The sequence below is a fragment of the Phaenicophaeus curvirostris genome, chromosome 1 (assembly GCF_032191515.1).
Source record: "Phaenicophaeus curvirostris isolate KB17595 chromosome 1, BPBGC_Pcur_1.0, whole genome shotgun sequence".
Classification (NCBI taxonomy): Eukaryota; Metazoa; Chordata; class Aves; order Cuculiformes; family Cuculidae; genus Phaenicophaeus; species Phaenicophaeus curvirostris.
This window is the reverse complement of record NC_091392.1, coordinates 93955811-93982066: the sequence shown is the minus strand read 5'-3', so window position 1 is coordinate 93982066 and position 26256 is coordinate 93955811. Positions and strand designations below refer to the sequence as shown.

The 26256-nt window shown below is 40.7% G+C and overlaps 1 protein-coding gene and 1 long non-coding RNA gene across 18 annotated transcripts in view; both read right to left on the bottom strand.

Moving 5' to 3' along the window:
* LOC138726823 (uncharacterized) overlaps positions 1-26256 on the bottom strand; it is a 441180-nt gene that overhangs the window by 174027 nt on the left and 240897 nt on the right. The gene's annotated exons all lie outside the window — the stretch shown is intronic.
* BBX (BBX high mobility group box domain containing) overlaps positions 1-26256 on the bottom strand; it is a 148665-nt gene that overhangs the window by 117064 nt on the left and 5345 nt on the right. For 2 of the 17 annotated variants that reach the window (XM_069868626.1, XM_069868635.1), the window contains exon 3: positions 14721-14809. The exons of the other annotated variants lie outside the window; for them this stretch is intronic. The gene's annotated coding sequence lies outside the window, so the exon portion shown is untranslated. The remainder of the gene's footprint in view (positions 1-14720; positions 14810-26256) is intronic. 17 annotated transcript variants of the gene reach the window in all.

Sequence of the window (26256 nt, the reverse complement as noted above, 5' to 3'; positions counted from 1 at the left end):
AAGTTGCATCAAATATTTTCATATATGCCCATGCACACAGAAAAGCATTCTGAGCTATGCAGTACATAAACCGCATACACGCAACAGCAGATTTCCATGACCAGAAAGCCACAGCCCCATTACCTGCCACACACACCCACACATCACAAGCGTCAGAACAGCTTCAGGTACAAATGTCATACATATATAATGCACAAAATAGCCAAGACAAAAAAATCCTACCATAAGTAGCATGCTGTCCCTTCTTATCCCTTCCCCACACCATTACCCTGAGAAGTCAAATCCCAGTTCTTCTCTATTATGGATGGAAAGCATCCAGTCTACATATAATGAATAAATAATAAAAAATAAAAAAGAATAATAAAATATAAAAAAGAATAAAATCCTAATGCTTTTTAGCCATATTACCAGAACAAGATACTGGCAAGTTTAGAGATGCAGAAGTTTACTTCTCACAATGTAAGATAACGCATTACCTGTCATGCAAAACCACCACCACCACCACATTTCCAGTTATCAATTTATTTTTTTAAAATTAGGAGGGTTTTATCAAGTTTTTGCTTTAAGAATAATGGGAGCTGTTCTCCATGAGATTAAAATGAACATCAGACTTTTTTAAAAGAAAACTACAGTACTAAAATCGTCTCAATTTTCTAGTTCTCCCATCAGAAACAATTTATAAGAGAGACATATACTTCTGTTTAAAACAACCTAGTTTTCTTCCTAGATGGACTGCTGCAATATTCTGTAAGCATATTCTTAAAAGAGATGTAAAGGTTCAAAGAGCAGTTACAAAGAAAACTATTTCACTCTGCTAATTTGCATCATTTTATGGTTTCTGTCTTCCCTTCTAAATGGAAAACTGTGCTAAAACACTAATCCCAATTAGGAACAGACACTACACACAGCTATTTATTTGAATGATTTCCTTCAGAGCACATGTAATTGTTTATACAGAAGCCTTTAGTGCCTGGTCCAAATATTGCCATCTCTTCTTAAAAAAAAAAAATTCCTCTGTATTCACATCTCTTTCACCAAGTACTTCACTGAATTCAAATTTTGATACACATAAATGTTTCAAATTTAGTTTATTTTAACAAAATGGTGCAAAAATCACTATGGCAGCCCGAATTCTGCATTCAGGACTCTCTTGTGATTTTCTTCAGGTTACAGTATTAGCTAGTACATGAGAAAGCCCCAGTTTAGCATTTATTTGAATAACAATTATTAAGACAGCGATCAAGTGCAATGTAAGCCTTTACCACCAAAACTAGAGCTCAGATTCCTGGAGCTTGCTGAAATCCTGAGTTTAGCTTAGTTTTGGGCTGTAATCTATGATCCATTCCTTTTAGATGACCAAAAATCTGAGACTTCTGTAGGCATGGGAAGAAGTTTGGGAACAAAGTGGGCAAGATGTAGAAAACAGGCAAGTAACTTTAAGAAATGTGTCTTGTTCACATCTGTGGACAGCTGTGCCAGCCACGGCAGGAGATGAGAGGAGTTTCTGTGGCAGCACCAAGTGAGAGAGGGAGTGAGCACTGAGGACAGGTCAGGCCCCTGCAGGTGAGCTGCCATCCCATTCTTGCCATATCCAGGTTATATTTTTCTCCATAAACACGTTTTCTGGAAAAGCGAGCAGGGCAGCAAAAAGAGCATGGAAATAATTATCCTTCAGTTTTACCGAACAGCAAACTCAGCCTGACCTTTACCTGTCCTTAAACTATTTTAACCAACAGCGTCTCTCCCACATCCCCAGCTTCCCTTCCCACCTTTGCCCTTTGGCAGAGGGAGCCCCCAGGCACCTCACCCTGCCCTGAGTGTGTGTCCCACAGCAAGGGAACAGCAGCACACATCATGGCTTTGGCAACAGCCAGGCCCATGCGGCACAGCCACCCTGGGAAGCAGAGCTGCTGGGACAGCTGGCCCCAGTCAAGGCCATCACAGCTGTGAGCAAGGACAGAGGATTCCTCCCTGGAAACACGAGGGGGGCTATGCCAGCAAGAAAGCATGATTTTAATAAAGTACCCAACATGCAAATCCAACAAACAAAGTAAAACTTCCAAACCTCCTTGTAGATCTATGAGATGTCACCCAATCTTTAAGCGTTCTTTTGTTTTATCAACTACTTCCTCTGAATGACTGCAAACAGATTGGACTCAAGGTGCTCCTGCAAAACCATTAATTAGCCCTGGCTAATTGCAAACTCATTTAAAAAAACCAATACCATTTCATCTCCTGTAATAAGTATTGCTTAGTGTTTCATATACCAGAGCGAAAAGTTTGTTTTAACATCTCTCATGATGATTTCCACTCTTATCCAAAGACCTGGCACCACACCAGACACGTGAATCAATGGCTATCACGTGGTCTTCTCTAAGAGTTGCTCTGTTTTGTCAGCAGATGACCTAAAACCAAACGAGTCATTTTCTTATTCAATCAAAAAAAAAAAAAAAAGATATTTTTCCTCCTCTGGCCTGTGATTTTCTCTCCAGTGTTTGTGTGGGACTCTAAAGCTAAAAAAAAAAAAAGTTTCTATTATGCAGCAACACTTTGCTTTACTATAAAAGAATTCAAAACAGATTACCAACATTCAAAACTGACATTTTACTTCAAATATGCAAACCGCCCCTCATAAAAACCCTCAAACCAAACAATTTTCCATTCTAAGTTCAGCCACCATAATTCTAGGCACTCTATCAGGTACTGATTAATGCATATACAAATGCATCAAATTTCATCAAGATAAAAACATATAGGTTTCTTGCATTCAAGACTAAAACACAAGATTTGACACACAGCTCCATCCATGCTGAGTACAGGGGCAGAATCACCTCTCTGGTCCTGCTGGCCCCACCATTTCTGATACATGCCAAGATGCTACTGGCCTTCTTGCCATTCAGCCAGCTGTCAACCAACATTCCCATCTTTCTCCGCCAGGCAGCTTTGCAGCCACTCTTGTCTCAATGAACAACAAGATGTTGACCAGGGTGGCAAAGCCCCTCCCACTGCAGGGAATTCGTGCCCACCTGAGGAACCTGAACATATATAAGTCTATGGGACCTTATGAGATGCGTTCCGGAGTCCTAAGGGAATTGGCCAACATTGTTGCCGAGCCACTCTCCATGATATCTGAAAAGTCATGGAAATCAGGAGAAGTCCCTGGTGAATGGAAGAAGGGTAACGTTGTGCCCATTTTTAAAAAGGTTAGAAAAGATGACCCTGGGAACTACCAACCATTCAGCCTCATCTCTGTGCCTGGGAAGATCAATCAACAGATCCTCCTAGAAGCTACACGAAAGGACATGGAGGACACGGAAGCAATTAGTTGCAGCCAGCATGGCTTCACCAGGGGCAAATCCTGTCTGATCAACCCAGTGGCTTTCTACAATGGGGTAACCACAACTGTGGACATGGGAAAACCAACAGATGCGATCTATCTGGACTTCTCTAAAGCCTTTGACACAGTCCCCCACAATATACTTCTCTCTAAATTGGAGAGATACAGACGGGATGGGTGGACTGCTCGGTGAATAAGAAACTGGTTGGAGGGTCATATTCAGAGAGTAGTGGTCGATGGCTCAGTGTCCAGATGGAGATCCGTGACAAGCGGCATCCCTCATGGGTCCGTACTGGGACCGGTGCTGTTCAATATCTTCATCAATGATACAGACTGCCAGATTGAGTGCACCCTCAGCCAGCTTGCAGATGACACCAAGCTGAGTTACCACACTGGAAGGATGAGATGTCATCCAGAGGGACCTGGACAGGCTGGAGAAGTGAGCCTGTGTGAACCTTATGAGGTTCAGCAAGGCCAAATGCAAGGTTCTACACCTGGGTCAGGGCAATCTGCAATTTCAATACAGGACGGGGGATGAGGTCATCAAGAGCGGCCCTGTGGAGAAGGACTTGGTGGTGCTGGCTGATGAGAAGCTCGACATGAGCCAGCAGCATGTGCTTGCAGCCCAGAAGGCCAACTGTATCCTGGGCTGCATCAAAAAAAGCATAGTCAGCAGGTTGAGGGAAGCAATCCTGCTCCTCTATTCCTCTCTTCTGAGACGCCATCTGGAGTAGGATGTTCAGTTCTGGAATCCTCAACATAAGAAAGATATGGAACTGCTGGAGTGCGTCCAAGAGGAGGGCTACAAAGGTGATCAGAGGGCTAAAGCACCTCCCATACAAGGACAGGCTGAGAGAGCTGGGGTTGTTCAGCCTGGAGAAGAGAAGCCTCCAAGGAGACCTTATAGCGACCTTCCAGTACCTGAAGGGGCTATGAGAAAGCTGGGGAGGGCCTGTTCACAAAGGCTTGTAGTGACAGGACTAGGGGCAATTAGTATAAAATGGAGAGGGGCAGATTTCGACTAGATAGTAGGAAAGAATTCTTCAATGAGGGTGGTGAGGCATTGGAACAGGCTTGCCTGGGGAAGTTGTGGCTGCCCCCTCCCTGGAAGTGTTCAAGGCCATATTGGATGGGGTCCTGAGCAGCCTGATCTAGTAGTATGTGTCCCTGCCCAGGGCAGGGAGATTAGAATTAGACGATATTTAAGGCCCCCTTCAACTCAAACCATTCTATGACTCTATGATTCCACTACCATAATTTGATCTTCCGACTTGGCTGTACATGAGGGTTGTGAACTTAACTGTATCACTTGCAGACCAATGCCGTACATAAACCACACAGACATAGTAAATCCCTGTCAATGCATACTTAATTAAATCTTCAGCATACTAAATGCTGTATTGATTATTATACTTTTTTTTTAAGCAAAATATTTCACTTTTTCTGTATGAAAGTGGAGGAAGGATGGGGTAGAATGTTAAACATGGCCTTGAAAGATTATGCTCGTATAAGAGCACAAGGCTTGGCACAATGGCTGAAGCACATCTCTAACTAGGAAGTTATCACATTTACAGTCTCTTTTCATTTGGAAATACCTGACACCCTTGAAGTTACTAATAGACCAGCTTGATCTATTTAAGCAATGGGTGCTAAATAAATACTAAATTGACTTGTACACACTAGATACTTCAGATAAACACAGGTAACTTGGCCTCAGTGTTGACCTCCTTCTGAATTTCACACACATTCCCAAGGACTCCAGTTTTCAAATACAGCTTCTTTAAGGAAAGGGAGAAAGGCAGGGTAAAAATTCTAGTCTGAGCACCAAAGGCAATTCGCTCATTCTACCCTGACGCCTATGAAACCCAAGAAGCAGACGTCTAGTAAGATCTTATCCCAGACTAGTTTTCACTTTCAACAATAAAACTTACTATCCAAATAAATACCAAGTTAATTGAATAAAAATCTTCCAAGAGAAACTACTGTTTTCGATATCTAGCGCTATAACAGAAATCCATAAATAGGATTTGCAACTTGCCAGTGTAGGAAGAGTCTAACCAGCCTAACTAAATTTTTGCATCCTGAAGGAATGTCCAGGATATGCCCTCATCATTGCATACAGCACCAACTGTCAGTGACAGGCCCCAAAAACTCGAGATGCTTTCAGCAGCCCTGCTCCTAGACTCAGAAACCTGATTTAAATCAACAGAGTACAAGGAACTCTACCTACAGCAGCCCAGCCTAGCTCTGCATGAGCTCATTTACCCTTAGTAAATGCATGCCAAATTAGCATGCACAGAGCTCCATGGTATCACTGCCAAACCACTTCTGATACTTGTTCTACCTCATTGAAATCAAACTCAGGTAACTACAAAACACAATGGTCTACAATGTAGACGTACCCTTAAGGTCTGAGATGATGCCAGGTTTTATGGATAGGTTGGATTTAAAAAAGCTACATTTTAACAAGGAGCTTCTGCAAAGTCTGTAATAAAGACTCTTTTGAGGGTTTTGTTTGTTTTTAAAGACCCTACTTAGCATACAGCCAACTCTCTAGGATCTCAAAATCCACAAAAATCTGACTGCGAACCAGGCTTGGGAAGGATGCAGAAAACTCCTTAGCTTTGTTAGTCAACAGGCAGTATATTTGCCTGCCGGTCTGGCTGAACTCCTTAGCTGTGTTGGATATTCATCAGAGGCCAGCGAAACCCTGCATTTTCAAGGAGGACATGGAGAAAAGAAAAGCACTCAGCACCTCAGTAGGGGATCTGTTGGATGGGGTGACTCCAATTGTCCCCGAATTAACTAAAATCAACAGAATAGTTGAGACACTGAAGACATGGTTTGGCAGATATGCAGAGAAGACCCTGGATTTCCTGGAAGAAGATATTTGTATACTGGAGAGGCACAGGTCCTGAGTAGTCCTCTCCACCTCCCATCTCTATTTCCCCTACTAATATTGTGATTAATTTCAAGTCATACAACAATTGCCAGGAATTCCCAAACCATTCAGTAATCTTTACTAGGCCTACTAATTCATGGTAATAATTTTAAGAACACCACAAAACATCCACTGTTGTGTGAAAAGCTACCACCCCGCCCAACAGGACACATCACTGCGCACTCAGGAGCCATTTTCTATATTGACTCTGTGGATTAATTAAAGCAAGTTGTTTACCTTACTCTTTCTACCCTTGGTAGCATCACATTCACTAAGTTTCTTTATTCACAGAAAGTTAAGAAGCAAATTTCACCTTGCTACATTATTCTGAATGCACAATGGTAGCAACCTCTCCATGAGCCACATCAAGGTCCATGTGTTTGCACCATACAGAGACCATATTTAAAGAACACCAGTGAACACAAACACTTTGGTAATACATGACGGCCCATCTTCAAGTTTAAAACCAATTCCTGTCATCATATACACACAAGGAGGTGAGTTCTTCAAGTTAACATAAGTGCCCTGGTGCTTCTCATCAAGTTGGAATGGAAATGGGGCAACCATCTCACTTGCACGATTGAAGATTTTAAACTGAAGTAAAGACAGATATAGCTAAGTTTGTTTCAGTAAGAACCAAGTGCTTAATAATTCAGAGCTGATTGGAATTTAAACACTAATCAATAGTCACTCCAATCCTACCGGTGCGTAACTGTGCAGTTGATAGAATCACTAGGCTGGAAAAGACCTATAATATCACCAAGCCCAACCGTACCTGTCAACTACTAAATCATATCTCTAAGCACTCAATCTTCTCTGGACATGATCCAGGACCTCAACCCCTTTCTTGTAGTGAGGAGCTCAAAACTGAACACAAGATTTGAGGTGCGGCCTCACCAGTGCTGAGTGCAGGGGCAGAATCACTTCCCTGGTCCTGCTGGCCACACTGTTTCTGATACACGCCAAGATGCTATTGGCCTTCTTGTCATTCAGCCAGCTGTCAACCAACAACCTCAGATCTTTCTCTGCCAGGCAGCCACTCTTCTCCAAGCCTGTAGCACTGCACAGGGTTGTCGTGTCTGAAGCATAGGACTCAGCACTTGGCCTTGTTGAACCTCATCCTGCTGAGCTTTAACACCCTTCATTGTGTGCCTTTTTAACTGTGTGCAACAGATTTTAGAACTGTGCTCATCAAATGCTGAATCCTTGCTTAATTATTTATTTTCCTGACCATTGTTTGCGTTCTTAAGTTGTTTCTACCATTGCTAGAAGAGAAGAATAACACTATTTCATACACAGGCGTGGAAGAATTTTTACTCAATTCACCTCATATGGCTGTTCCAGATATCTCTATCACAAGCACTTAGATTCTTTTCCTACAGCACAGTAACAAGCAATTGACACTAAATGGGATGGGAGAAACTGACATTTCATGTAAGAGTTGAATTATTTCTACTCCTAATATCTGTCTACTGCTTAAGAAAGCAACCTACTGCCAATTTCACCTCAGTCCTATTGAGCTGCCTGTCCACATACCCAAACATACCTGGCTAATATACAAATCCCTCCTTTCATTCAGAAAATTGGAGATTTACTGATATAAAATAAAATCCTGTAATACAAATCGAAAGATTCACAGGTCTCAAACCCAAGATGCTGTGGTCCACTGAATCAAGGCCAATCCCTTCATCTAACTACTGCTATGTTCAGTGCAAACGACAGCCCTAAAGTCTGCACATTTTTTTCTCAGGCAGGCCAGAGAGATTTTACAAAAATGAGAGACTTAGAACTCGAAGTGCAAGGCTAAGCAAGCAGGAACCTAGAATCACAGGTCTCAAATCATGCCTTCAATGAGATATACTCGATTAATCCCCCTGTTCTTTTGCAGTGATTTACATCCTGATCATAGAATGTCTCACGAGAGCATTGACAATCAGCTGGTAAGAAGAAACAAAAGCAAGAAAAATTGAAACAAGCCCTCCAGCAGCCCAAAGAAAGCTCAGGGTATTGGGAATAGGAAGAAATAAATTTCAGCCTTATGCACTATATACTAGACGCCACAGTCTCACTGGTTAGGATGAGCTTTTTTTGATTACTTCCAATAACCCACAAACTTGGATACTTTTAATGCTGTTTTGATTCTTCAGGCTTTCCAAAGAAAAATATCTCTACAGCAGAAAATTCCTTCACTCCCGCAGTCCCTTAGTCCCAACTGCTGTATCCCACTTTGTGATCCGCTTTCCCACGACGTCAAGGTGAGTTTGCAAGTTAGAAATGCTCACTGCTGATCTGTTAAACTGTCAACCTCATATGCCAGCAAGTTCCTGCATGGCTTCATCCCTGGTCTCCATTCACAGCAATGATGCACATTACAAGCAAACTACCCCTTGCAAACTACCGAGTGAAAATAAAGGTCCTTTTTGTTGACAACGTAAGAATGCTTGAACTTTCTCTTTTGAAGCAGGATTCTTGAGGACAGAAACTCATTTGTTTTCCCAAATTATTCAGAAGTCCAAGAAACACCTACACAAGGTGGGTCTTTGAAATTCTGGTCTAACTTGCTTATTATTTGAATGCTTGCAATAGCAAAATCGGTTTATTACCTTTATTTACCTTCAGACCATGGCTCTAATATAGAACAGTTAGATCCTGCCACCTTGTGGGACTCCAAGGATTTCCCTGAAAGCTTGTTTCAGCAGCAAGCTAGTCAGTTAAAACAAACAAACATTCAGCAGCTACTTTCCTTGTGTTTCTCCATGGTGAATGTTAAAATAAGAGACAAATATTTATGGAGAGGCTATGCCATTTTAAGTATTTTCTGGTTCATTATTCCTAGCATTGTTTATATAGTTGAACTGCTGGATTTAGTAATCTTATGGAGGGTGTTTTAAATATTTAAATACCTGTCAAGAATTCTAAGTTTTGGAAGCTGATGCATCTAAGTTTAAAATAACACCACGATGAAATACTTGTCACCAGCAGTAAATTTCACATATTTGAAACAGACTCAACATAGAAATAATATTAATTTAGGCTACAAATCCTTGCAGTCATGTGCAGTTTTGAAATCAAATAATAATCTCAGTCTTATAAGGAATTATGCAAGCGCTTAACTTTAAAAATGGCAATAACACACACAGAGCTCTCCCAAAATATGTGACTCCATGTGATTACTTTTTAACTGCAATTTGACTTTTTATTTAATATTTTTCCTCTCCTCATCCCCCTCCATTCCTACCTCACATGGCTGACAATGAATGAGTGAAGTTCTCAAAAAAGGAATGAGACTGGAACGAAAGTAGTATTTCAACACAGTAACAAGCAAGTGAAGATCCATGGATCTCTGTCCGCATATCTTACATTTTGTTGAATGTCCCACGGACAGGTAACTTGTAACAACTCTGCGGAATCATAGAGTCGCTTGGTTGGAAAAGACCTTTGAGATCGAGCCCAACCCTGCCTGTCCGCTACAAAACCCTGAGCACTTAATCTAGCCATCTTTTAAATACCTCCAGGGATGGTGATTCAGCCACCTCCCTGGGCAGCCTGTTCCAGTGCTTGATAATTCTTTCAGTGAAGAAGTTTTTCCTGACGTCTAATCTGAACCTTCCCTGATGCTACTTGAGGCCATTTCCCCTTGTCCTATCACCTATCGCTTGGGAGAAGAGACCAACACCCACCTCTCTACAACCTCCTTTCAGGTAGTGGTAGACAGCGATAAGGTCTCCCCTCGGCCTCCTTTTCTCTAGGCTAAAGAACCCCAGTTCCCTCAGCCACTCCTCATAAGACTTGCACTCCAGATCCTTCGCCAGCTTTGTTACCCTTCTCTGGACACAATCCAGGATCTCAATGTCTTTCTTGTAGTGAGGAGCCCAAAACTGAACACAAGATTCGAGGTGCAGCCTCACCAGTGCTGAGTGCAGGGGCAGAATCACTTCCCTGGTCCTGCTGGCCACATCATTTCTGACAGTGCATTTCCAAGATGCTACTGGTCTTCTTGTCATTCAGCCAGCTGTCAACCAACAACCCCAGATCCTTCTCTGCCAGGCAGCCACTCTTCTCCAAGCCTGTAGCACTGCACAGGGTTGTTGTGTCTGAAGTGCAGGACTCAGCACCTGGCCTTGTTAAACCTCATCCCATTGGTCTCAGTGCATCAGTCCAGTCTGTTCAGAACCCTCTGTAGAACCTCCTTACCCTCCAGCAGATTGATACTTCCTCCCAGCTTCGCGTCATCCACAAACTTGTTTAGTTTACATTCAATCCCCTCATCCAGATAATTGATAGAGATATTGAACAGAACTGGACCCAGCACTGAGCCCTGGGGAACACCATTTGACTGGCCTCCAACTGGATTTAACTCCATGCACAACCACTCTTTGGGCCCAGCCATCCATCCAGTTTTTAACCCAGCAGAGGGTGTGCCTCTCCAGGTCAGTGGCAGCCAGTTTTTCAAGCAGAATACTGTGAGAAACTGTGTTAAATGCTTTACTGAAGTCTAGGTACACTTTATCCACAGCCTTTCCCCCACCCATTAAGCACATCACCTTGTCATAGGAGGAAATCAGGTTACTTTGTCAGGACCTGTCTCTCAAACTCATGCTACCTGGGCCTCATCACCTGGTTGTCTTGTGTATGCCGTGTGATAGCACTCAAGGTGCAAAAAACAACTGCAGCTGCAAACAACAGAGAAGAGATGAGGTACTTTTTATTTAAGCAAAACCTCTGCTGCTCCAGATCTCAAAAATGAAAAAGCGCAGGGAAGCACAGATGATGCGACTGTGTGAAACTACTCAGCAGCCTCAATGAACCTGCTCCTTTCTAGTCTCAGTGATTTGTTACAGATGCACAGAAATGCAAGAATGGGGGGAATAAGTGTTCCTTAACTGACTCCATTATCCCACAACTGCTTCACCCAGCCCAATGGAGATCTACTGTGCTGTGTACTTGATGTCAACTGCAGCAGACTTAAGTCCCTGAAATTTACTTCTGGTAAAGCAAAAACTGTCAGATTCAAAAAAGGAACAGCTCTTCCTGACATGGCAAATCATCTCTAGTAAAGGCCTTAATAGCTTATAAATAAATTCAGGAACAGTAATTACAGATCCACAGCCAAAAGAAATAGAGCAGGAGCGTCCTCTTTCATCCATACGCAGAATGCATTTTCGCTAAAGAGCGAAACAATGAAAAAATGTCAGGCAATGAATCAAGTCGGTACAGTATACCTAAAGGACAGAAATTTTGTATTCTTGAACAAGAAGTTTTACAATCTCACAAGCTTCCCTGATAACTTCATAACTGGGGCTGTTTCCAATAGCCACTATATTCCTCCCCCCTTATTTCCTCCTACATACTCTTAAAAGTCCTAATAGCCATATGATTAACTTAGAAACCAAAGTTCAGAAATGTCAGTGACAACTCTGACCACATCTCAGCTCCAATACTGAGACTCCCTCCCAGACTGAGCTGTGTCTGCATCCTGACTGTCACATTTGTTCTTACCCACTCCAATCTCTGCTACAGGAAACCCAGACAGATAAACAGGCAGGGAATTCTAGAAGAAAGCCCTCAATCTGGATGACCAGGGAATCAGAAGTGCTGGGCATACCCTACCCACTCCAGATACAACCAACACCTTGCAAGTACAGCCCAGGTACCACTACAATCTTACCTCACTCTGGGTATTAGGAATATAGACACCTCCTCGTCATTTGCTTTTTGGTTCAGCCTTTTCCCTGCTCTGGAGCACCATGACGTTAAGTCACTCTCTCTGTAACTGCAGATAGGTATCTAAGAGCTACCTTAGGCTACAAAGAACTAGCACCAGGATGGATCAGATCCAACGCTTGCTGCATACGAGGAAAATACTAGGACCCTAGAAGAAATTCCACTTTGATGCAAGGGAGTCATATCCTGCCATATCCTCTTATTTCCATTTTATTTCTCCACTAGTCCTATATTCTGCAGTATTACAAATGCAGCAGGACAACCCCTCAGCAAACTTTCTGCTTGCTTATATGTTCACAGCAGTCTTGTTCACAGCAGTCTAACTGTAATAGCAGGGCATTGAGCTACAACCTTATTCTTCAGGATGGTTTGAAATCAGTGGCAGTGTAGACACACTTCTCATACCCTGACTAAAAGCGCTCCTCTTGGTGAGCGTAACCGAGTCAGACCTGATAATGACAGCACTTCCAAGCAGTAGCAAACTCACTGTTGACCACAGTATTCTTAACACAAGCAGCGAAAACTGCCCAGTATTAACTTTGCTTAGAGTTGCAAGTTCTCTAAGGAGCCAGAAGCACCTGGTCCAGGTCAAGGAAGTGTCACAGCCTGGCTGCAGTCTGGTTCCCATCTGAAACACTACTCCTTAGCTGTCAGTGTAAGGTTTGGTTTCCTTTTTCTCAGAGTACATATTTTTCTACGAAAACATTATTTGACTTCTGCAAACTTTTGCTGAGGAAACTTTCCAAGCAGTTAGATAAATTAATTACTTTATTCATGTATTAACTGGAGGAAGAAGTACTAAAACAAAAAAACCCACCCTATTCCTTGGCGACTTACCCCTTCTGTTTTTATTTTATCTATATCCTTATTGATCTTCTTTCGCTGTCAATAGTTTAGCCTTACATTTTAAGAAGAAAAAAATGAAAGTTCTGAATGTAATTGTCTCTATTTCTGGAGAAACATCTCTAAAAATCACTCAGGTTACAGAGTTCATAAACTTCTGTATGTAATGAGCCTTACCAGATCTCCAAGAGGAACGTCACTGCTTCATAAACCAGAATCCACATTCAAATCCATCCACCAGTTGCTTCATTGATGCCAGCCCACAACAGATTACCCAGAACTATGCACGTGCCCGAGGATCTGTGCCAAAATGTCTCAGAGCAGAATCAGGTCCCTGTAGGATTAGCTGCATGTAGGTTTTCAATCCTGCAACTGCAATAGCTCTGGGAGACTGCTAACAGAGGCAGTGCAGGACTGGGCCTTAAAAAAGTCAAGTCTATAAAGACTTTGTCCTCTCCACAACTGAAGTACAATTCTTAAAAAACAACCAAACAAAAGCATTTCTATTTGGGAAATAAAAATCAATTCTTTGGACAGTAAGCAGCATCAGCATTCTTCAGGTCAGGCTCCTAAGCATCTGTAGGCTGTTTCCCTATATTTTGGTTTGTTGGCTCTTTTAGAAGTTGTTTTTCAAGTTTTTTTTGGTGAAGATAAATATATTTATTTTTCATCTAGCAATTATTTCCTATCCTCCTCAGATGAAAATCCTACGTGGCCCTTGTCTTAAAGATAAACCCAACACAGGAAAAACTCAGTCCAAAAGACGCAAGTTTGGCAGCATTTAAGAAAAGGTCACCCTTTACAAAAAAAATGACAGTGCTGGCTAGAACTATAGGGCAAGGATGGGAAACAACTCCCTTGGGATCCACCAATTTTTACCAATCATCATCTTAGCTTTCTACTGTTTTATTTCACAGTATAACACACGTGGCTGGTTTTGAAATCTGAAGGTGAACAAGATAATAAGGATTTTCTGTGAAATCAGGTTCTGATACGCTCAAGACTATATGCCAACTGAGAAAGCGGACCATGCTTAACACCCTGCATCAGCACAGCAGTCCACAGCTCTGAATAGTACTAGCCTAAGAAAAGAAAGCACGAGATCCCTGGATTCTCAGTATCATCTGCTTTAAAAGCTAGTCATAAGGTTTCCTTGCTGCAGATCTACTATGAAACTACAAGTTTAAATCTGGGACAAGAACTACGAACTGCCCCACAAAACCCTACGCTGCCACAAGGTAGGCTTCCATCCAGACCACTTGTGCCAATCCTTAGAGCAAGAAGCTCAGGCTAGAGCCAGCTGAACTGAACGCTCTGCAATATGTAAGTACAAACCAAGCCTGAGCTAAGAAACCCTTTTTAAGCAGCAGGACATCATACTTGAAACCAACATAACTAAGTTTCTATCACCTTCACAAATCTTGGATCACAAACAGAACACACTTATGCATCCTTATAAGAGCCACTTTCAGACAAGTAGGAAGAATAGAGGGCAATATTCACACAGCACTGAGCTAAGAAGAGACTGTGGGCTGGAAGAACAAAACACCATGTCCAAAAGCCTGACCTACAAGGTTACGTTTCTGCTATTAGCACAAGCTCTCGAATGTAGTAGAAAAATTCTGACTTGAGCTTGGATGCTAACAGATTTGGTAAACTCAGAAATACTTAACCGGCAAGCCTGAAATCGATAGATGACAGGTTACTATCATTTCTTTCAGCTACCAATATGGAAAAGCAATGTATGCATATACACAGGGAAGATGTTGTAGTAAGAAAGAGGTATCTTGTGTTATAAATTTAACAGTGATGTAGAAACGTGCAGGAATTTCAGGAATTCTGTACTTGGTTCTGCCAGCAGCCATCTGGCCTTACCTGAACATCCCGGGGTCTACTCTGCAGTCTGCAAACCTGGGGCGGTAACACTGGTGCTGAAATGTTTGCAAAATGTTGTTAGTTGATGCCTGTAAAAGTACACAATAGGAGAGCAAAGTGTTATTACACCCTAATAATGCGCAGCTTAACAAAATATGTAAGGCATATGAACAACAGCACCATCAGTGTTCTACAGTACACACTCTTCAAGACACTGTATACCCGTTTAGAAAGTGAATAGTTTGGGCTGTCTGGTGGGATGAAATGCTAAAAGTCAACCTGAAGGCCACCTCTCTAGAGAAAGAAGCCCACATCTTTTCTATATCTTCATTAAACAAAACTGAGCCTCAGTGTAACATTTTCCCCAAGTATTATAACCACCACAAATAATGCAACTGTTATTTCACCGTGACAGAGCCAACACATGGTAATAAATAAATAAATAAAAAATAACGTGGACAACCCTTCTCAACTTTCTGCTCTGCTACTCAGTACCAAGTTTTTCTTCCAGAGACTGCACAACACATTACAAAGGATGAAGCCGTCACTATCCCAAGTTTGTAAATGTAGAAACAGAGAGAGAAAGAAAGAGGAAGCAATCTGCCCAAGATCATGAAGTAAATTAATGGTAAAAACTGCAGCACCAGACAGTGGCGATTTTTTTCCTTTTCCATCCAGCACAATTTTCACCCTTTGCTGAAATCTTATAAGGAAGTGCTAACCTTTCATGTGTCTGCTAAAATGTAAATGCAGAGTTTGAATGTATTTTCACCCATGCCTCTGAATGTATTTGAGCCTAAGTAGTGAATAGTACTAGATACAGCACTGCATATGCCTCAGGTGTGTTTCAGGAAGTTTACTCAGTACCTGGGATGCATTTTAATAGAAACTCACTCCATGATCACTCTTCTTCGCTCCTAGCGCCATCAGAGTATAAATTATGCATTATTCTATGAAATTTGTCTACTTTAGACAAATTAGTCTAGTTTCAGCTATACCAGAACGCAACCAGAACACAACCAGAACAAGTACTATGGCACCAGGATACTACTCTGTACCTAGGAAGCAATTTTTTTTATGTGTGCATGCTTCACTTCTACAGCAGTTATGATATCAGCACACCTCAAAAAGCAAAACCGCAAACTTACAGAAATGCAAAGGCACCCTTGAAAAAGGGATTTTTGATTTTTTTTTTGGCCTCTGTAGCTAAAGAAATTGTAGTGGCATACTTTATTCTAAGGTGCAGTATCCACGCTCACACTTTCACCCACATTTGTACTACAGTAAAACTCACATCAATTACTAGTATCATTATACCAGTAAAGTACAGATGATCCTTAAAGAATTTTTAATGAGATTCATGAAGGTTTTCTTACAAGACAGAATTTATTTCCACTGCAGTCAACAGCCACGCTCTCACTGAACTCAGCATGACAGTGATAAGACCTAATGGGGCACAGCTCTGAGTAAAACTTAGCATAGCTCCTGTGTGGATCGGAGATGGGGCAACACACGTATAGTTAGTTGCTGCTGTCAGTTTTGGGGTTGCAGGGAGAGAAACACCTGTGAAAGTGACAGAAGCTATTTTGCAGACAGTAAAACAATAGATATCATATTTTGCAAAGGGTATTCCCCTGCAGTTTACCTTATACAAACTTGGGAGTGCTCAGGCTAAGACAGCTCACCTGCCTTTGTACTCCCTCTATGCTTGGCTGGAGCTACCATGAAAGCAGACTGCTTGGCAGCAACACTAGGTTGGTTCGGCACTTGCAGAAACCTTTTTGGTCGCGAAGAATGTTTTCTGGAATTTCCAGGATATAAAATTGTTTCACGAAAAACACTGGCCTATCGGTGGGATTACTTCTCTAAATTGACTAACCTGACTAACTCTCCAAAGCAAAAGAAAAAATGCAAGCTTTAAATTGCAGCGATGGGACCAAAATCCCTCCTCCACAGATGAAAAAAAACCCCAACAACCCCAAAAAGGAGTAAAGTTGTCTTTTTCTTCCAACCAAATGTTACAGATGTAGTTACATCAATACTTCAAACACAACACTGCTCCTAGCTAGTTTTGCCACAATCCCAGTTACTAAGGCTGCCAAATTCTGTTCAGCAGCCTCAGAGGAATTGCACAAGCTCACACCAACTCTCAATTCAGACCAAAGTGAATTTTACATCCAGAGTTGTTAGCCTGACCAGTAGCCCATTTCAGTGCAACCTATCAGGAAAACACTGCTAAGCACATACTGAGTAACAACAGGCTTCTCTGACACATCTCAGACAGAACACCCTCAAAGATACCAACTCTCCTGAGAAAAATCTTGGCTCAAACAGTTCTTTTCTGAACAGGAATAAAGCCTCAACATTTCACACGTCTAAGGGGGAGAAAAAGCAAGTTAGAACAAGAATAGTTCAATCCTATGGAAATACAATAAACTATAAAATCAGCTGCATTAGGAAAGCATTCTGTTTAAACACTTATGCTAAGCAAGAGCTAATTGTTTTAGGGCAGCTTCATAAAACATGAATGCTTCAGCAATAAACAGCTTCCATCAGAAAAGTTGCCTAAATCTGCAACTACTTTATTTTTTTACTGATCTTGTACCAAATCTAAATGAAAATGACAACCCATTCAGGACAAGTGATTCATCTTACTTTGGCTAGTTCTCTTCTTAAGAAAAACAGCAGGTAATTATTTTTTTTTTATTTTTAAAAATTGACTGTTTTAAACATTTGTAACCTACATTAACATTCTAACCTTTGCCTCAATTTTCTTCTAATTTCTTTTTAGCTTTCTAATATTTTCATATTTAGTTATACAAGACCACAATAACTGCTGAGACTTTGAATACCCTATTTATTTATACGAAATAATACAGAAAAACAAGACAAAGACGGGATCACAAAACCTATGTTTGTGCTGGGGAAAGGCAGCCATAAAACCACTTCTTGAAGTGCATAACTCCTCTTTCAGGGAGGAGGGGGCAAAACTGCAATATAGTAGTAGTTTGTATAACTGTGCACCAAGCCTCAGGCACACCCTGTATTTCGGAGCACTACCCTTCTACTACCTGAGCTCTAACTCTGCATTCCTTAATGGTCACAGACACTGCTACACGGCTGTCCCGCTGCAGAAAAATCGCGCAGAGCAGCAGAGTCAATACATGTTATCAAGCTCTTTGACTCTGCCCAAATGCTATTAATATTTTGGTAGGGTGGGGATTAGAATTCTTTATTCGTGTTAGCCCATGGAGTTGCTATGACATATTTAACAATTTTTTAATTTTATTATTTTTCCTTACTATTTCTTCATCTAATACATTAGTCATACATTCAGCATCCAGTAACCAGTTTGGTTTCACTTTTTGATTTCTGGACACCAGTGGTGCTCAATTCATTCCTGGAAGTTATGAAGTCCCTTCTCAACCATTAAAGTCACAGTCACGTGCCACACAGTCTAAAGCAAAGCCTACAACAACAATTTTAAAATAATCTTTTTTTTTTTCCCCCCTAACGTTAAGTATGTATTGGTGTAAACAGACATATCTGTTCATTTGCAGCTAGACTCCTCTGTAGCTCCCACAAAAAATGTTAATATGGGTGATAGTGTCACCTAGTGAGCTACTCTGCATTCCTTAATGGTGTAAGATGCTGTCCCGAGGCATGCGTTATTACAAACACAAATTCTGAACAACGGATGCAGAACTTATCTGAGAAAATCTATTCAGCTTAACAGAAACAGATACAGTTACAAACTAATCCTTTCTGAACAAAAAAAAGCCAGACTCAAATTTCAATCAGACATTACTGTTGCTAAATGTATTTTAATAAAAAATATCGAATTGTGATACTTTTAAATTAGGACAAAATTATGTTAAATTCTACTGTAAAATTATGTAGCTCAATATTAAATTAAAATACAAAGTTCAAATACTGAACACATTAAGTTTTCATCAAAGCCCAAGAACAAGTATTAGGTTTAGAACTAAGTCACCTGAAAGTAGTAATTTCCACTGCATTTGCAGAAAAAATGTCTTGGCTCCATGAGAAATTAACTAGGAACTGAAAAAGCAAGATCACCTGTTTTCCTCCTTATCTGAGAAAGCAAAGCAGAGAAGTCAGAGTTCTACTCGATCTAAGAGCTTGCACTGAGTTAAAATAGAATCAGCTACCTTATTAGAGATAATACTTCACTTACATTTTAAGTGCAAACTTTTTTTTGCATTAACTTGTGTGCATGTGTGTGTTCACGCATGAGCGTAGCTTTATTAAACAGGGTATTTTTAAAAGCTACAATATAAAGGAAAAAAAGAAAGCATAATTTGGCATGTCCCAAATCAAAACTTTCTTAACAGCTGCAATCTAAATAAACGCACGTAAACCATGTAACCATTTAGAAAGGGTGCAGGCACATAGTGCATCTTCTGAACTAAGAAAAAAAGTAGTGCCAAATTTAGTTTAAAAGTTATATTTAGCAACACATTTTAACAGTTCTCTACCAATAGAAATTGGTTCTGAGAAAGCAAATACAAAAATACTAAAGCAGAATGAGATTAAAAGCACCTATTTAAACCAAGCGTTTACTAACCAAAATCATTATTTAAATCAACTCAATAGGTATAACTACAATGTCAAGGCACCAGACACATAAAGTCTTGACAGGCATTACATACAGAGAGGTTCACAAGGACCTGGAATACGAGGTATAAAACCCTCCCTGCTTTCACCGTGCCTGCCCCCACTCTCTCTCTCTCTCTCTTCATCCAGGCTCAATCTCTGCAAAGCCTGTTAGTGCTCTACAAAACACCATCCCCCACTCAAAAAGATTTTTTCCTCTAGGATCCTTGGATAAGAACACTCACTGGAAGACCTGCATGGTGCTCTTCTCTCCTGTGACCGACTGCACGAGGATGTGTGTGATGACTGCCTTACCTCTCTTTTTCATTTCTCTCTTTATGTCTCTGTAAGTGAGGAATAACAGTAAACTTCAAATGCAGCCCTATAGGTCCATCCAGGAAAGCAAGACTGCACGCAGAAACTAGAACGTCGGTGGCACAGAAACCAGCAGGACAACTCTTAGACAAAACACAGAATCTGGCCAGTTTTCTCAGGTGCTTCCCTCCCACACTCCCGCATCCTTTCACTCGCTTTGGCCCCATTGCAAGACAGCGCAATGAAACAGAAAGCTCGACAGGGACATCCTCGAGAGTCCACTTCACTATATAAATAAATAACCCATTTCCTCTAGGCATTTCTCTCAAAAGGGCAGGATCTTCCTTTGCTGATTAAAAACCAGGAAGACTTTGCAGGCATGCAGGCCCAGAGCTTTGTCTGGAGCTCCCATCTGAGCAACAGGTCAGTTTTGACTAAGAGTGGAGATCTGAAATCTGAGTACATCAGATTTCAAAACGTGCAACTGAGCATTCAGATCCCTTCAACAGCTTCCTCCTAAGGCGAGTGACAGCCCAGACTGCGGAGAGGGCCCCCACCATGTAAGATTTAGCCCAGATCAGTTTTAACCATAGACTTTATTTACCTTCTGCTGCTTTGGTACACAATGCTGAGGTGAGACAGACAAGCACATACACGAGAAGCAAAGAAAATATTGATTCACTACCAAAGGAAACACTTAAGAGATAATTTTCCCCTCAGACACATGTAGGAGGTTCTCTCATATTAATGGGAAATGGACACATTCAACCGATACACTTAACTCTCCATAACTTACTTCCCTTATTTAAGGTTTTCTATACAAAGCAATAAAAATTAAAACTGCCTCCTCTTGTTCTAGTTCTGACACTTTTGCTCTTTATTTAGTCAAACAGTTTTCAAAGAACAGCACAGGAGCTTCTGCTTAGTCTTTCAGCATGAGAAGTCATTTTTAATCAGTGAAACAGAGCAAGTAAATTGTGAAGAATTATTTGCATTAATATATTTGCTACCAGTTTTGTAATTCTTCACTTTGCAGACACCAAGTTTCCCCCTATAAACACCTCTGTTTCTACAAAAGCAGCTGGAAATTAATGATGCTATTTTTATTTCTTATTAATCTGTATGCCATAGCTCTAATCAGTGCTGGATCATGCTGCAATTTTACATACTTGTTTCAAAATATATTATGAGCACTTGATGACTGATGTTTAACACAATGTATGAAAGAGTATCTCAAACAAATTAAGAGGGAAGAAATACAAATAAAGACACTTTATTTAAATATGAAAAAATATTCCAGACACCTTCAAACAAGCGGTAAACCCTGAAACCCAAAAGTGTGTCGCACAGAGCACTCACTGATCGGAACTGAACCAAGAACGAAGTTTGTACTATTCAATGAGAAATCTGGGTGAAAAGAAACTTTTTGCAAAGAGAAAGAACATCTGACACCAGACTTAGCAATGAAGTGGAGATAAAAACGCTAATTTTTTCAAATCTATCCTCTCCAACCACTGGTTTGCAGTACATCAGAATGTTTTCTTTGCTTAGCCATATAGCCAACTTGGGAAGCAGACACACTTGAAAAAAATACCATACGTGCCAAAAGATGTATGATCTCAAATGACATTCTCACACTTCATGCTCTTCCACCCTTCTCTCATTTATGGCAAGTCTGTGTATTTCAACAATGTCTCTATTCCTAGCCCTTTCTGTTGCTCATCATCAGGTCAGGAACTGCCTATAAGTTTGTGCGCTGATCACAGAGTACAATGGGTGCATGACCCTGGCAGGACTATCTGCACATCAATAATTTAAGAATCATGTGAAATCTGCAGTTTTCCTGAGGAATTACAGGCCACCAGCAACTTCAGGCAGCAGATTTGTGAAAGGGTGCACATTGCTGATGCAACACGGTTGTGACTTTTTGTTTGGGAATCCACTTGCACAGTTGTAACTGCAGGATTGAGCTCTTCAGTAGTTAGGACAAGATACATTTGTGTAAAGAAATTAGCATGATGTTGCCAACTGTAGATCACTGTAGGCATGGCATGGCTCAAAAACCACTCGCAGAAAGCAAATCAAATCTAGCCAATCACAAAACTGCCTTTTTCATCCACCTAGCAAAGTAATTAATAAGAGCAACTTCCTCCTAAATTTCAGAGGCAAATTTTAATGTAGAACATCACAACATTTCAGTTCCACTGATCTTCGTGGAGTTACTTCACACTGAAGAGGCTGAAATAAGATAAGAAATCAAGTTCTCCCTCACTCCTCCCATTCTCTCCAGAAGTTTTCTTCATTCAGTCCCATCTCCAAATCTCTCGCGATGTCTTTCTCTTAAATATTGCTTTGACAACCACAAAATAATGCATTCTCTCACATACTTAAACAAAACCCTAGGATTATTTGCTTTATAAAAGAACACAGACTGAAGAGTGAAGACTTGCTGTTCTACAGCAAGAGACATAATCCTAACTGTTACCGTGCAACATGCCTTTCCCACTGTCATTGCTGGATAATTCCTGATTGTGTAGAACATGAGTACAAACAGAAAATAAAAACAAGAAAAAGACAAACAAATTCTGACAAGGCATATGTTTAAAAGTCCTTATGTAGCTGGCAGAAAAAAGATACTGAGGAAAGAAGAACTGAAAGGTACCGGTTCAAAGCCGTCCACCCAATCGCAGCAAAGTACTGTCCAGCACACTCAGCAGTACAAAGTAGTTGGCAATCCATGACCCAGCCCACCAGAGGCACAGGAGCAGGTTTCAGCTTTCCTCACTTAAACCCTGCCATGGGACAGTTCAGCTCTCATCAACAGTACCAAGGAACAGGCCTTTAACACATGTTCCTGACCCTGACACAGGTTACTCTGGGTTTCAGAAGCCCCTGCTGAGACCATGGATGGCAGAAATCATCCTCTTGCTACACCTACTTAAGAAAGAGTAGCCCCACAGCCCAGCATGCAGCTAGTGTGGTTTTATAATGTCTCAAAGCAGACTCCTCAACAATTTGCTACATAATACTGTCTTTCAGAAAGAAAGAATAATTAAAAAACAACCAACCAAGCAAAAACACCAAACAGGCAGAAGAAGGAGGATGTACCTTCCCACTTCCCCTCAGCAAGGAAAGGTGTAGACATGACTTGTTAACTTTTTGTCAAGAGAGCCTCTATTTGAATTAAGTTTCATAGATCCCATATTGTGCAAGTCCACCGAATTATTTTTATCTTCGCTGACTGAAGCTCTCCATGACATGAAGGGTCAACAAAATGCTGTTCCTTACTTTCAGCGACTGCTACATTTTATAAAATCTCTTATACTGGAACACCCACGTGGAAGATTTCTGACAATAAAAATTCCATGCTTCCTAAGCAACTGATTTTCTTAGTGCAGTCTCATGAAATCCTGTTAACTTTCTTTCCCCTTGCGAAGAATTGAAAATTTGTTGTACTAGCTGTCTTTGTACTCGGATATGCCTGAAGCTAGTTTATTTTCACATGCTGAATTGTCCATGCTCATAAGGACTTGCTACCCCATTATGCATTTGTGTGCTATAAAGGAAAAAGCGTGAACACTGGAAAGTGTCAAAACCATGCTTTTCCTCTGTGTTGATCCACCTTTTATGTAATCAAATTTAGCAATATTAAAAATAATAAAATGCTGCCATTGTGAGAATATTACAGATAGGTCTGTGCTCAGGCATTAAATAAAGTACGCTCTCCTCCCCAAATACAACTCCTATTTTAAAATCAAAGCCAACCCATATTCTCAGTAACAAAACATTAGTAATCAGCAAATCTGAAAACTTTAAAGGATGAAACATGTTTATCAAATTAGTAAGCTACCCTATTAATCACAACACTGCCAGAGTGTCAAAGTTAAGTGTTTCTGTCAATTCCACTTTCGTAAGGAAAGTTAGTTATGAATTCGTATTAGATTACAAATATGAAAAACGATTAAATTGTAAAGAACTATTTCAGACCAATACATATTTGGAAAACTTTAATATGGAAACCAATCTCTTACTTCATAAAGTTAATACAATGAGTTAGTATTAAATAAATAGTGAAATATACTAAATAATATGCACAGCAGGTTAAACACCACGTTTAGTGGCAAAAACTCTTAAGTAGGCTTTTCCCCTTTAGAATGTCCTGTCAACAGACATAACTGAATTGGAAGTTAGGAGTAACTTCACACTGTTCTGAAGTTGTTGGGTTTTTTTTTTGTTTATTTGTTCTAAAGCATCTTTATGAATGAAAGTTGAGTATTAGCAACAGATGCCCACCTGGCAGAGAATTCAGTGAGATGACTCACACATCAAGACAGGTATTTGCCAGAAAACCTTTTGAGCGGTAGCATTCACCAAGGGAAAGGACACAAAACTAAGGAGTCAGATGAAGATTTTATTCCACTTCCTGCTAACGCTTACATGCTAGGTGAACGCAAGCCTATGGTCCTTCACTGCTTTGTATCTCAGATGCCTTAAGCAGGGATAAAAATGATTGTTACTTGTTTTGAGATATGTGGTTACAGCATGGCTTATTCACTCCACCAGACAGGACATAAGCACAAGAATAAGGCAAAGCCCAAAACTGCCAGTTAGTAATATCATCATTATTAAGAGAGTGATATGTGATTTTTAATTTTTTTTTCTTTTCCACACAATGCAATCTAACAGCCATCAAGCCATTCATAAAGTTAGAGCAGTCCTTATGCGGCTCAGGTCTTACCCCTTCTGAAACTGTCAAGAAGGGTAACAGCCCTGAGGAGACTTTTGTGAAATTCACACGTCCACTAGTATCAGGCTCATCACCCTGCTCTGAGAAAGAAACACGGTATCATTGCTGATCTTAAAATAAATAAATAAATTTTAAAAAAGGAAGTAAGTCCTAATAATATTTTTGACACAGATCAGAAAAAAAAAAGCTTCTGACAGTGACACCTCAGGAACAGGGGGAAACATGGTAGAAGGGAAATAAAGTTAACAGTACAGAAGTCAGAAAGTCACTTTTTCTGTTTCTTCAAGAATATTCTGAAATACATATGACTCTTATTTCAATCCAGCTTTACAGACTCCTAAGCAACAAAGAAATCATAAATCATTAAGGTTGCAACAAGGTAAAACAGTACCCATACTGCTTTAAAACCAACTTAACTGACTTAAGGAAACTGTCCCAAGACATGTGCACTGTATGAATTAATTGTACAGGGAAGTATCCTTAGTCTCCATTTGCAGGTGGCAGAGACATGCATACAGCTGTGCATCCAAGAGTAGACTCTGACCCTGGAAGCCGCCAGTGGGCCAAAGCAGTGCCACCCCCATGGAAGGGCACTGCAACTCCAACTTGGGTCCAAAACCTGGAAAGTGGCTTCTGGTTTTAACTGCATCAGTTGCCACAACTCGCAGAAATGGCCTGTGGAACACTCAGAAATTAAAATCAGTTTCATATCAGTTCCAGCTGCAATTTACCGCACCTTCCTCCACCAAGAAGCCACCTTCAAATAAACAAGGAGGCCCCAACACTGCAAGCATCACATATCATCAAAAGAGAGGCCGTTTCACCTCCCAGCTGCCCAGATTTCACTGCACGTGCATTTACAGTTTCCACACAACAGCAGAGGCTTACATGCCACAGGTCTCACCAACCTCACCTGCACCTTCCAGAATGCTACGCGCAGTAGAAAAGTAACTCTCCCCAGCTCATTTGGTCAAAATTTCCTTTCTTCATGCCACTCTGATACCAGCTCTATGCCAGAAGACTGCCCTGCCTAACGCCATGTTGACTGAGCTTCAGAGATGTTGCACATCCTCAGCCTGCAGACTATAAGCAGCAGCAACCTGGAATAACTTTAAGCTCCAAATGCAAGCAATCATTTCAGTGAATTTAACGAGACTTGTCATTTGCTTAAAGATATTCACATGCTTACAGAATCGCAAGCTATGGAACCACTAATTTACGAACAAAATGTATTAAGATCATTCTGAATGAAAAGGAAAAACGTTAGCTATAAAATAACTGCATGATTACCTCTGATATTTTGTGTGGAAAACTGACATTTAATATCTTTAATTATTCACACAACTGCTACGAAAGAGAAAGGTTTCCTTCCTTGAATGGGAAAACAAACAGAGACAAATTCCTCTAGCCATCACTCCTACACTCCTTTCCTAAACAAACCCCCTGCTGAAACCAACGGAAGTTTTGCAGGGGACAGGTTTATGGCAAGCAGCCCCCAAAAACCTCAAATGCATCGAGGGCAAGCTTCTTAAGTATTTCAAGTTTACTTCAACACAGAAACCAGTTACGTTTCTGCTAAGTTACGTGTCTGCTTGAAATGGCTTATCAGCTTGCTGTGCCAACAAAGTTTTGAGACTATGGGCCACTTTCTGAAGCCTTCACAAGGTCCCTTGTTAAGCAGCTCACCTTTTAGCTTACAACATCCAGGTGTCTCTCCTATACATCAAGACTGAATTACTAAACTCCATTGATAAATGATTACTTTATTGAGAACTGTATAATAAAAGAAATCTTGGCTTTTATCAAAACAAAAGCTTCTTAAAGTAAACAAAAGTTTCTAGTTATGGACAAGTCTAA